The sequence below is a fragment of the Sesamum indicum genome, linkage group LG9 (genome assembly GCF_026168435.1).
Source record: "Sesamum indicum cultivar Baizhima isolate 11 linkage group LG9, ASM2616843v1, whole genome shotgun sequence".
Taxonomy (NCBI): Eukaryota; Viridiplantae; Streptophyta; class Magnoliopsida; order Lamiales; family Pedaliaceae; genus Sesamum; species Sesamum indicum.
Window position 1 is genome coordinate 17,412,841 of NC_142665.1, and position 12,510 is coordinate 17,425,350.

At 29.7% G+C, this 12,510-nt stretch overlaps 1 non-coding gene across 1 annotated transcript; it reads left to right on the top strand.

The window, feature by feature from the left end:
• Positions 1-1,869: 1,869 nt before the first annotated feature.
• Positions 1,870-1,942, top strand: TRNAA-CGC (transfer RNA alanine (anticodon CGC)). Its single transcript has one exon. It is a non-coding gene; the product is annotated as a tRNA-Ala (tRNA).
• The last annotated feature ends 10,568 nt before the right edge of the window (positions 1,943-12,510 follow it).

Consider the following 12,510-nt stretch of genomic DNA (forward strand, 5'->3'; position numbering starts at 1 on the left):
AATTTAATACTAACATGGGCGTCAAAGTGCTAATAATTTTGTTTTGCAGGTTCCCTGAGCTGAGCCTGCGAACGTTTCAGCCCAATTTCCAAACATCAGTCCACATTGACTAGACCAATGCGATTTTTGCACGTCTCAAGTAGCATCGTCCGTAGGAAAGTTTAGAGAACTAAAAACGCGAGTACCAATGGAGACACCTAGTAACGCCTTGAACAAACAGAAGGTTGTGGAGGAGACAGGTAACCCCCAAGCCCTCCAGGTTGTGCTGGAGCACCCCTGGCCCATGTTGGTGGAATGACAGTCCTTGGATCTTCTAGGCTCGTGGACCCTTTGATTGAACTCCCGCGGGATAGCACCTCTTTGGATACCTCCTCAAGCAGATTGTCCCCCTGACTGCTAAGAACCATACAACAGATGATCACGATAGTTATACGGGAGCAGATGGTCATGTTAGTGCCAGCCCATGGGATACCTCCCCCCTCGGATGCTAGCAGACCAGAGTAGGGAAGATAGTGCTCTCTGCCCATAGATTTGTGATCCAAGAAAGACAGGGCTAACCCTTGCAGCCTTAGGAGGTGTTCCTCCTCCGCTCGCGTGGAGTGCCTCCAAATGGGATTTCAAGACGTCCAGTACCAGACTGTAATGCACCCTTGGAAGAGCAATGAGGTATTCCCTTCACGGAGGGAGTTATGATGGACGAGCACCCTTTGAACTGCAGCACTACTGATCATCAAAAGCACTTGTCTTGCTTCAAAAACGCAGCTCTCTTACACCACTGCACTGATGGGATCAAGTGTCGTGTCTTTGTCACCACTTTTGCTAGGACAGCTCAGCAATGGTTCAATAAACTGCCAATAGGAGCAATCGAAGTTTCCAGGAGTTTTGATCCTCGTTCTTACACTAATTCACCAATAGTCAAAAAACATCGAAAAATAGAGTTCAACCTCTTCGCGATCCGCCAAAAGGACGAGGAGTCCTTAAAGTAATAACCTCATTGATTCAATACAACGACCTTGGGGATACCATTGGCCACACAGGAGGTCAAAGCCAATACCTTCTCTCAAGGGCTCTTGGACGGGAATTTCTTTAAATCCTTAGCTTCCCTGCTTCAAGATTTGACTTCCTCTTGGCCAGGGCCACAAAATATATCAACATAGAGGATGCCAAGGCTTCCAACTATTGAGAGATAATGCTTTATGATTATGTCTTCCTAAAACTTACTTTGAACCTTATTGAGGCGACATCTCTGTGCATGCACTTGATAATAATAAAGGCACTAGGATGAAAACCTCTTTGGCTTAAAAAGACCACCCACTAGCATTTTTCCTTAGTAAGCCCATGTTAGGCTTATAAGCTTGTATTTCTTATCATGCAACCTTAATTATGAACAAACTCTACCGTCTTTTTATTACTCCTTGCTTGGCTTTTCCACGAACTAGTAAAGTATCAAGGAAATAAGGATGTATTCTAAGTATAGGTTTTGACATGAAGTGTGGGAAGGTCTCATCTACTGTGACCATGTTTTGACCAGAGTCCAACTTTTACATAATTATGTAGGGTATTAATTTTTCATTCACCCAAAATTGAATTGGAGAAAACAAATATACCAAAATCATCTTACACTTTACATAAGTTATATTTAATTCGAAGTTATTTTTGTGTTTATTAATTAGAATCCACTTAGTGGTTTATGGACAAATTTGGAAGGATGATGGAAACACTAAACAGATGTTATATCATCCCAATTAATACGGGGTTTTCTAAACTAATCCAAAATTATGACAACCAAATACATGAAATTTATTACACTTAGAAACATTGAAAACTAATGGGTATAATTAAGATAGAGACAAAGTTTTAGCATCTGACGGGGGTGTAGCTCATATGGTAGAGCGCTCGCTTCGCATGCAAGAGGCACGGGGTTCGATTCCCCGCACCTCCACTTCTTTTTCTTTTGTATATTTTCATCTGATCTGCAGAGCAGTGAAGTTTTCTTTCCAATTCAGCAAAGCAGCGGATTTCTTCTGCTATCATTATAGATTGTGAAAGGAGCTGAAAATTCTACATCTCCCCTTACATGAGACAAAATGCATAAAATTCCTTTATATAAAAGAAATCCTCCTATTATGATAATAGGCTAAAAGCTCCCATGTATTTTGTAAAACTCAACTCAATGGCCCTATTTCTCGCTAAATCCAACTAAAGGTATTATTTTTTTAGAAAATGACCATTATACCCTTACTTAATATATATTATTTTTTATTTTAATGACCGTTGGATCTTTTCTAATCAAATAATGATCGTTAGATCTAATCAAGTAATCTCAATCGTTAGATTTTAAAAAAATAAAAGGTCTACATTCAACAAATTATTTAACTTATATTATATATAAATAATTTAAAATTCTAAAAATATATTATTATTATATATTAAAAAAAAAACTAACTACCCCACCCGACCCCTTTATCCCTGGTTTCCCCACCACCACCATCTTGTCGCCGGCGGCACAATTTTGTTAAAATCCTTATATCCCTGTAAATTCTTTACTAAATTGAGTAAGGCCGGTCTCGCTAGAATGGTATGGAAGAGACGAGTCTGATGGTGGTGGTCTAATACTGCGATTCAATCGAACGAAGAGGAATCGACGGCAAACATGTTCGACGGTCGTCAGCACTGGATTTCTTTTGCTATCATTATTGATTGGGGAAAAATGCAATAAGATTAGAAGACTAAAAGTGTTGAACCCCAATTCTAAAAAACTAGAAATATAATTTCGCCACTTATGAGCTCTTAAATAAGAAGTTCATTATTTCTATTGATTTTAGCTTGAGAGTCTTTTTGTTAGCACCAAATTCTTCTTGTACATATATATATTGATGTACATAAAATAGACTGATTTAAAAAGGCCCAAACAGTCCCCCCACCAAAAGAAAAAAAAAAAGAAAAAAGCGGACAACCCAATAAGCCCAAGAGGAAGTGAGGAGGCCCAAGACATTCCTAACTTGGACTATGATTAAAACCCGCCAAAATATTTGGTTCAAAAGGCCCATACATGTGGCAATCGACTCTACCATATGACACCTTATCAACCCAAGTGTCATCAGTCACCTTAGATCACATCAGCCTTAGGAAAACTTTCCTAACGACTAAAACTCCTAACAAGCGAGGTGTATCTCAAAATCATTTTATGGATAAAATAATGGTTTTCTCGATCCAAATAGATGATTTACTCGACCCGAACAAGATTTCAAAACATTGCCGTAATATTTAAAGTGAATGAGTCTTGAAAATATGAATTAAAATTGAATGAGTCACCATCGTCATGAATTTGCTTCAAATTAAATTCAAATTGAATTCCTGATGGGCTTGAGAATATATATATATATATATATATATTATACTTGGTGTTTTCGTTTTGTGTAATGGGCCAAAGTTTTAGCCTCAACTTTACCCTTTATTTTGAAGAAGAACAAATTTGGCCCACTTTAGCTTTATTGGCACATGAAGGCTTGGTTCACATGCTCCAACAACGTGGGATCATTACCCACTTGTCCGTGTCCGAACCAGCAAACGGCGACTTAGCTCTACGCTTTCAGCCTTTTCACGTTTTTAGAGAGAAAAGAACAGAGACCTCCACAGACTCTGGATGAACACAATTCTTATACTGTCCAAATTAGTCAACACACATAAAAAATCAAACCCCAATTCTTTTTTAATTTTTTTAATAATAATTAAAAACACGATTACATCAATCTCTCGATAAAATAAACGGTATAACAATTCAATCAATACATTATCATAATTAAAAATAATAAATAAATTACAACAACTCATATAAAGTAAGACAAATGCTCGTCCATTTATCGGGACTCAAATCCATATTCAAAATTGTCCTTCCTCAATCATTTGCCATGCATTTTTTAAGTTTTCTTTATTTTATAATTTTGATCCTAATTATTTGCTGGTCAATAGTATAAAAACAAAGGGCAAAATTGGAACACAAAATGATAATAAAGAGAACTCCATGAGATGATTAAGAATCGACATAAAAATGGTTAATGCCTATTTATAAAATTGAGAAGGGCAAAAGCGGAATTCTGCATGCATACAATTTAAGGGCAAATTACATATCATCCTTCAATAAATGATCATTAATATATATATATATATATACCAAACAATTTTTTTGGTAATTTAAGACTGAATTTATGCATTATTTAATGAGGAGTGGCCATTATTAAGCAAACAATTAATACATATTACTGTACGTGGTATACTCTATGTATATACATAAAAAAATTTAAAATAATTAAATATCATTTAATGATTTTCTTGTTGAAGGAAAAATAATAATATGAAAATGATTATGATTATGATAACAAATGAATAATTTTGAAAGAGAATATCGGAGCATGAGGAAGGAGAAAAAAATATTAACTATAAATAAATAATTATTTCAAAAATAATTTTATGACTTGTAGAGGTGTTCTCCTTTAATATATAGTATATATGCTACAAAAGTGTCGCAAAATTTCAGCTATATTTAGATAAAACATATGTTGCGAATGACTAATGTCCCAAATAGAAAAAACAACAACTTTTTCTTCTCTATATATTAAATCATCTTGCAATATTTAGAATGAAAAGTGTGGGTAGATGGATTCGGAAGAATCAGCACATGCACGTGTTCGCTCGTCCCGGTTCGAGTTGGGCTGGGCATGTGTGATTATATATATTTTTTGTGAAAGTTATATTCAAATCCTTTATTTCCCACGTTTTTAGACTTATTAGTGACCAAGTCTTCTCCTTTGCTCTCTTAGCCGAATTTTATGCTTATGTTAAACAACAAATCCGTTGGCAACCTTTTTTGTGGCTAGTAGAGAGTCCAACGTCCTCAAGCAACCGAGCTACACATCTATAAATAGCCTTAGTCCCTATGCATTTGAAACACACCAAAATCGAGAGCCTCTTGTCTTCTAGCTCCTTCCTCTTCTTTCACTTTTGAGTGTTATTTTTGTTCGTTGTTCCAAGCTTTCTTCCACGAGTGAGCGTGTAAGAAAGTATAGCTGTGTTAATCTTGGGGAGCGATTAGTTTATACTATTTGCAGCACAGTAGTACTGAAATTTTGCTTTCAAGGCAGTGGTTTTCCACGGCAGAATCTTTCATTTTCTAACAATATATATATGGGGTGATAGTCGTAAATTTTCGTTATTTAGTATTACATTATTCACATTTTAACATCTGTCGCAATCTATTTTGGGTAGATCTTTTGCAGTATTGGTCCAATCATCGAAAATTCGGTCGCAAATTTTGTTTTGCGGCGAATTTCCTTAATTATTTGTTACTCTTCCGTCAAAATTAATTGATTATTTTGTAGAATCAGAGCATTAGATCGATTTATAGAACTAAAATTATAATTTAATTAGATGATCAAGTGCAAGTCACGTGTAATTTTTTCTGTCAAATTAGCCGAACAAGAACTAGAATTACAAAAATTTTAAAGTTTCAGATCAAATTGCGAAAATCAATTCGTGCAGGATCAAAAATATTACCTCCTCTGTGTTTAAGGACTAAAATTGTATTTTTTGTTTCAAATTAATTATTTGTTTGTTGTGCCACATTAATAAGAAAGGAATTGAATAAAACTTTTTTGAATTAATATTCTTTGGTATATTTGGTAAATGATAATAAAACTTATAATTAAAAAAATTGCACAAAGTCCCAACACTTAAGAAATCATGTTATTTTGCAATATTAAATTGTTTAAATATTAATTATTTGGATTCCCTCACTAAAAAAAATATGATTTTTTCTCATGGTTAATTACTATAATCAAAAGAAAAAAATCATAACAAAAGACAAAATACCTTTGAAATGGCCATTATAAGCCGTTGTTTCTGTAGGCGTGTCCAGAACCATGGCGAATATTCTGGTTATGGCTAAAAATCATGACGAGTATTGATTAATCGTGGTAAAAAAATTTAGTTTTTGCTTTGATTTTATTTAACCGTGGTTAATAGTATTGATTTATCATAAATTTTAAATTGTGGTCATTTATAATGTAGCGAAAATTCAATATTTTTTGTAGTTGCCCAATATTTAATAAATACTTATTATTTAAAACAATTCCGTACATATTTGGATTAGAAATAAATATTAGTATATGTATAAGATAATAATGCAATATATATTGGATTGGTTTAGCAAAATCACTTAAACAAAGGAGTGCTTACATTATAAAATCTTATTGCACATTGATGTCATTACAATTTCACATACACACACGTTGAGTGTGTGTTTATGGTATCAACATCATAGGTATTTGTTTATTGATGGAAGATCATCAGTCCAAACAAACTGAACCATGTTTGACCCTTTTAGCCAAACCCTAACCAACCCAAAATCAGTCACTTACATATTACTGAGATATATATATATATATATATATTATATATATATATATACCAGATTAATTACACGTAAACCTTCTTGAAAATCTGAAATTATATTTTTTATAAAAAAATTAAAATTATATTTATACTCCCTCTGAAAATTCACTGTTTATACCTGACTCATTTCGTTAGGGTTTGAATGAAAAATACTGATGTTAGCAAAAAAAGAAAATGCATAAATTTTTTATTTTGCCCTTGATTTAACATTGTCATATAGTAACTCTGTACTTATAAAGAAAAAATTATAATGATGCTAATCTCACTCTACATATATATGTATATTATATTTATTCCTTTATAAGTATAAAAATATATATAAATGTTAAATAAGGGATCAAAAATTTATGTAATTTTTTTTTTGTTAACGTTATTATTTTTGTCCATATCCTAATAGAATGGTATCAAGTGTAAAGGAAGAATTTTCGAAAAGGGTGTAAATATAATTTTAATTTTTTTCAAAAAAAATATAATTTTATACTTATATATATATATATATATATATATATAGAGAGAGAGAGAGAGAGAGAGAGAGAGAGAGAGAGAGAGAGAGAGAGAGAGCAGAAGTACTATGTACATCACATCCATCCTCTTCTACTCCAGAAAGGTAGTTGCCCCACCTTTTGAATTTGGAGTACCAAATCCCCATTAGCAACTTTTGATGTCGCTGCTTACATCAATTGTACTCCCACTAATTCAATATTCTATATATTTCAATGAAGGGAAAAGTATTATTTTAATCCGTTAAGTATGTCTAATTTTAATTTTAGTTCGATAACTATGTCCATTTTTGTTTAGATCCAGTAACTTACGAAATTGCTTACTTTTAGTCATCTGGCAGATTTTCGGACAATTTTACCCCTATGCAACTTTTGAAATGCAGTTTTAGTCCATATGTACTCATAGAATTTTTAGGGTGAACATGAATTTTTATCTACTTTTTTATTAATATTAACAAATTTGTTGAATTTTGACAGATGTAGAAACTTATTTGTTAGATAGAAGCAAATCTCAACGATATTAAATATAATTTTCTAAACTAAAGAGAATATATATATATATATTAAATTTCAGAAGAGACGAGTATAATTATCTCAAAAAATTAAAAAAAAAAAAAAAAACTTTGGCATCCCATTTGAGTATGACGTGTAAGACTTTGTGAGAATTCAGTTAAACGTGCTCCTCTGACTGTATTAACATTGGTGAGGTTGGTGGATTAAGCAATTCATTTGGACTTCAACCAAACATGTACATATAACGGTTATTAATTTATTTAAATTATTAGGATTTGGAAGAGTTGGTTTAGTTCACCCACTAAACCGTCAATCTTCTTCTCCTTTGACTCTTCACTCACTTTGTAATCCCATCCCATCCATCAAACCATAGAGTTATACAATATTAATTATTCTCGTCTAGCGATTAAAGTCGAATGTTTCTATACTCATGAATTAGGTCCGAATTCTTACCAAGACATTTAGTGGAGTAAAATTCTATACGTCATGATATATGTGCGTTGATTTCGACGTAGTTAGGTCTTGATATTTTACGATAATAAGCACTGTACAATATATAATTTTTTAGCTACGATTAATTATTATAGTTAAAAGAAGAAAACTGTGGTAAATATAATTCAACCATGGCTTCTCAACAGTCATTCGCCGTTGTTTCTGCAGGTAAGGTCAAAACCATGACAAATGTTTTGCCTATGGCTGAAAATCATGGCGATATTGATTAATCATGGTAAAAATTTAAGGTTTTGCATTTTTGTTTAACTGTAATTAATATCATTGATTTAGCACAATTTTTAAGCCGTGGTCATTCATTGTGTAGCAAAAACTTAATTTTTTATAGTGAAGACAGCTGTAAGGACCATGATTGTACACATAAGGCAACCGTAATTCTCTTATCATTGAAGTGTGCTTTTCCATTTTTTTTTTACCAAAAATGAAAAAGAAAAATATATCTTAATTTAATTAACTACATATGTCTTTTTTTTTTTTTTTTTTTTTTATAAAGAGAGAATGGTATTGTTTATTTTGGAATTATGTCTATTTTTACATATCAATTTTTTCAATTTAAATTAGCTTTATATGACAAGAATGAGATCCCATTTTTTTTTAAAAAAAATATATATATAGTCATTGATATATATACACACAAATACCCCTCTTTTCCGAAAAAATACAGCTATACCTCTGAAGTTGTAGTTGTAATTACAACTACACCCCTTATTTAAAGACAAAACTTACACAAACACTCTTTGAAAAACATTACACCAACACCCCTCAAGGGGTGTAACCGTAATTTTGGAAGAAACATAAAATATTTGTATAATTTAACCTAATATCAAGAAGTGTCGATATTATTTACCTTAAAAAAAATAATTTTCGTAATTAAAACATATCAAGAGATTATTAATTATTTTATTGAATATAATATAAACTATATGCATATAATATTGTGAGGAATTCAACTAACTAAACAGGTGTTCAAAGATCCACCTACCAAAGGATTAGAATTTCACAAAGTGGAAAAGGTTCAAATAATTTTAATTAAAGCACACTTGATAAATATGTATAAATTAAAATTTTATTTAATTATATAAAAGAGCAAAATATAATAAATATTTAATTGGACCCGTATTATAAAAAAGAAATTAATTATTTTTATCATTTTGTTAAAAATAAATATTATTAGGGCATTTTAATTAATTAATCCACATTTTTGTTTACCAAAAATAATTACTCTTATCTCCTCACATTTAATAAATTATTACAGATATGACAGAAAAGGACTACACAGACACTGGCATTTACATTATTGTGTTTGGTAATTAATGTGATGAGTGAATTATTATTAGAGTTGTGTCCTATAATTGGACACAAAAATAGTACAAAGTATAATTAGTCATAGGTCGGCATCAACTATGATTATATATAGAAATATTAGATACGGTGGCACACAGTATCTGAACGTATAATTTTCAGTAATATATTTTTATTTTATTGAAGCTTATAATTTTACGTACAAAATTGTCTGATAATTTTTTTAAAAATGCATTAATTATCAATACATATTTTACTCAAAAAATTCCCTGCTTTGAGTTGCGACTCTAATATTTGGAATTTCCGATATAGTAAAAAATATTGATATAAATAATGAGTATATTATATATACTAGCAGTACACGGTACACTTGATGCATATGCATAAAAATTATAATTAATTCTTTTTTTAGTAAAACTTTGATTGTGCCCATTTATTTAATTGTTTTACATCAGAAATTTAACGATATTAAAATTTGGGGACTAAAATTATAATTTTTCTTTACGGGGTATAATATGGTGAATGGAAAAATAAAATGTGACCAAAATGACAAAAAAAAAAAAAAAACTAACTTATAAAACGTAAAATAATTTTTTTTTAATATATATAATTACTGACAGTATTAAAATCGTCACTTAATTTCTTTTAAATAATAAATTATAAAATCTCAACTTTGTCAATAAATTGGACGCGATGCCCATGAATCTTACATTATGAAAATTAATATATTATTCTTTTAAAACCTATGAAAATTAAAATTATTAACAACAAGGTAGATGTCAATTAATTATTGAAAAAATGAGCAGTCCGAAATTGAATATATGAGATTATAATGGAGTCAATAACCATATTCAATTTTAATAATTTTGTGGTCCTCACCCGTCAATTAAATACTATATGTTTATTGAAAAGAAAATAATAATCTAGTATTAAAAAAAAATAAAACTTATTTGTCTAAAATTATAAAAATTAAATTGGAGAGCGTTTGAAAAAAAAATAATTAAAAGTGGAAAATACTTAGTTATGATTTTTGATATAGAACTGCCTATAATCTTTTATTTAAATTAATTTATGAAAAGCAAAAATTATAAATAAAAATACTATTTTTAATAATAAATTAATAATACTTGCTTTCTCTTTAACAATGCATGACATCTGCAACCATTTCAATTTTAATTAAAGAGAAAAACATATTTTTGTATTTAAAAATACAATATAATTATTTCAAGCTTTCTTTTCTATTTTTAATTTTCTAATTGAAATATTAAAGTTCCAAGATATATATAGCATAATTAAATAAAATATTTAAAAGATATGAAATTATTTAGATGGTTCATACCCTCTACATGATGATTCCACTATAACTAATCCAATTGTTTGCCAGATTAATATTGAAAATTTAAAATATTATATATGATCTTAATAATATAATAAAAAATCATTTCTAACTAAACCAATTGTGAATTAATGACTTAGTTGAACATTATAATCACTTAATTTACTATACAAAATATTAACTTATGCCAAATAAACTAATTTTTTCTTTATTAACTCCAAATATCCTTAATTAATAATAGGAAAAAGTATTATTTTAGTCCGCTAAGTATGCTTAATTTTAATTTTAGTCCGATAACTATGTCCATTTTTATTAAGATGCAGTAACTTAGAAATTGCTTACTTTTAGTCCTCTGGCAGATTTTCGGATAATTTTACCCCTATGCAACTTTTGAAAGACAGTTTTAGTCCATATGCACTCATAGGGGTAAAATTATCCGAAAATCTGTCATAAGACTAAAAGTAAACAATTTCGTAAGTTACTGGACCTAAGCAAAAATGGACATAGTTATCGGACTAAAATTAAAATTAGGCATACTTAACGAACTAAAATAATACTTTTCCCTTAATAATACATCTAAAAAAACTCGATAAAATAGTCCCGTAACTTAAGTACGTCCTCACAAAGAGGGTCAAAGTAATAAAATTCTTCTCATCGTTCTAAGAATTAATATGCACTACAAGAAATAATACTAACAACAACGACATGTATTTTTTAAAAAATAGTGAAATTCATTGTTAATGTAAATTAACAATGAATTCAGTAAAAATTTTACTTGTTAATTAATCCAACACTGATTTGCATTATCTTTCTCTTATAATTCTTAGAATTTTATTTAATTAATGATTAATTAAGATAAATAAGGATGAAATGAGTTATTAAGTAAAAATATTTTATTGAAAAATAACAATTGTTCTATTTTATGTTTTCTTTTCCCCTAAAATCTAACACACTAGAAAAAATATAAATTTTCATTGCGATTACAATTATGGTTAAAAGTTAAAAATCATAACAAATACACATCGACTACAGTCATGGAACGACTATTAACCATTGTTTCTATAAGTGAGACAAAACATTAGCTACAGTGAAAAAACAGCAGTAACATTATGTTTGGATTTGTGTTTTAGTTGTTTTGTTTTGTGTTTTTGGAAATAGAGAGAGAAAAATAGAGATAAGTGAGTGTGTGTTGAAAATAGATGATATGTTTGGATTTGTGTTTTGGGAAAATTTAAAATATTTTAAAATAAGTGGTGTATGTTTGATGTTGGGATTTGGGAGACAAAAATTACTGTTCATTGTCAAATCATATATATTTATATATAAATATGTATATATATAAATATTTTATGTTTAATGTTGTACTTTTGGGAGACAAAAAATACTGTTTATTGTCAAATCATATCTGTTTTATATTATATATATATGTATATATATATTATATATAGAAAGTTGAAAAACAGAAAAACACGCAGATAAGGTGTAAAAACACAAAAACAAACATTGAGTGTGTTTTATCTTGTCTCGGAAAATACGAAAACACAAAACCAAACAAAGCCTAAATGTTTTGATTATGGTTAGAATCAGGGTGAATATTGATCAATCGTGATTAGAACTAAAATTTTCACATCGATTTTATCTGGCCATAATAATTGTTTTTGGTAAATTACATTGATTCACTATAATTTTTAAGTCGGAATGATTTACAGTATATATGATAGTCATATTTTCTTATATTGCCGTACAAAACTCTTCTCCATTAATAAGAGTCATTAAAATTCGAACTTTGGACCTTTTATTTAGTTTGCTCTGTTACTATTTTAAACGATCATTATATTAAAGAATTTACACTATATATATATAGAGGGGAATAATTATTTAATATTCAATAAATTCAAC